Genomic DNA, 1,815 nt, shown 5'->3' on the forward strand with positions numbered 1-1,815 from the left:
TGAATCCATGCCTGCCAAAACACAGGTAACCTCGCGCACAAACACACTCACGCAGACCAATGCACGAGCCAGTGCGTTCGCATCAACGATTATTCGAATTTTACACTGCGACACGTTTGTGAAGCATTACCTATGGCCGCCTTACGCGAACGAAAATATATATTTCTGTAACTGTTGAAGGAAATTGTTACCATTTATTGATTTTCAAAAGGGGGGACTGGTCCCCCTAATCCCCCCCTGGGTGCGCCACCACTGATGCCAGCACAAATTAATTTTGCTAAAATAATTACCAAACAAGTATATTTTTGCTGAACGATGTACTTATTGTTAACTTGATATATAGACAAGATCCGACGATGAAATAAATTTAAAAAAACTAGAAAAGATAATAGGGTTTAGCGGTGAGCAGATAATCTGTTCTACATTCTTTATTCAAAATAATAAACCGATAACTTTGTAATGCTTTATTCAACAAACAAGCAAGTTACAAATACGATTTAGCATATGGCATTTTAGTTTTCGTCATTTGCCACAAGAATTTCATCCAGTTCTTCAACTAAAACGATATTATACATACAAGGTGAATTTAAATTAATGGTAGATATATCATAACACATAATTTATAGCATTTACGTGTGTATAGGCTATTCCTACAGAATTTGCAAAGTCTGTGATGTGTTGTTATTTTTATATGAAATAAATCAAATCATTTTCAAAGTTTTTAAACAAATTGGAAAACCGACCGTATTTAAAAACATGTTGGGCAACCGACTGTATTTTTAAAGTTTAGTATCAAAAAACTTGGTTCAGATTTAAGACGAAATGCACAAAATGTAACATAATACATTATTTTGGCTATTACTTAACAATTACGTGTACATACGCTTTTCTGTTCTGCCTTGATTCCACTCGGTCCATCTTTTCCATTGGCGACGACGACGAAAAAGGTTCAGATCCCATGAATTCGTGGTTTCAATGAAGACTAGGAGTCCAATGAGTAGCAAAAGAAGAAGTGCCGATTGGTTCATCTGTAAAAATAATCAAATATTAAACTCCGTTGAACCGTTATAACACAACGCTAACTCACGTTGTTTTCTGGAGAAGTGATGGTACAGTACAAAACGACGCGTAATATAGCCGTTCACACTAAAAAAAAGTTTGTTTCCGAAGTATCGATTTTTTTCTTTTTTCTTATCTAAAATAATTTCTGCAGCTTTGTTAGAAATAGATGAATTTCTTTGTGTAATGAGATAGTTTAGCTTTTACATGGTTACTATACAAAATGAATACGTGATAAAGGTATAAAAATGCATCTGAAAACCACAAGTAAATGAATAAATATACCTTATGTATTGCTCGCGTAACGGAGAAAGGACAGTGTCGCTATTAGCGCTTCTATTCTGTTTCATATGCCTCGTGCAAACTAAAAATTTATCACATATAGTAATGGGAGAAGATGGGACACTTAGGCACATATTGCCAAATATTTCCAAAATCAAAATAAATGGTTTTGGGGTAATATCACGAAATAGTACTATCATTCCTTTATTAATTGAAACCAATTTAATAAAATATAATAAAACACACGAGGAGTTATTTAGCGATCCGCACTACCGGTGAAATTTTACAAATTTAAAAACACACAGGATAAGAGACAGTTTTAGCATAGTTTGAACAGGTAGAAAAAGGCGAAATAGTAAGGTGCTATTTTTTATTGTTCGCTAAATCATAGGTAAAGTCAATGAATTTTTTTAGTTTGCGTGTGCGAACGAGTAACCAGTTTCATAGCTTCATAAAACAACCTTGAATATTTCG

At 33.8% G+C, this 1,815-nt stretch overlaps 1 long non-coding RNA gene across 1 annotated transcript; it reads right to left on the reverse strand.

Moving 5' to 3' along the window:
• Positions 1-449: 449 nt before the first annotated feature.
• Positions 450-1,461, reverse strand: LOC101242588. The gene is made up of 3 exons (XR_717555.2): positions 1,088-1,461; positions 884-1,028; positions 450-556 (listed from the first exon to the last, which is right to left on the reverse strand). It is a non-coding gene; the product is annotated as an uncharacterized LOC101242588 (long non-coding RNA).
• Positions 1,462-1,815: the final 354 nt, after the last annotated feature.

Source organism: Ciona intestinalis, unplaced genomic scaffold (genome assembly GCF_000224145.3).
Source record: "Ciona intestinalis unplaced genomic scaffold, KH HT001075.1, whole genome shotgun sequence".
Taxonomy (NCBI): Eukaryota; Metazoa; Chordata; class Ascidiacea; order Phlebobranchia; family Cionidae; genus Ciona; species Ciona intestinalis.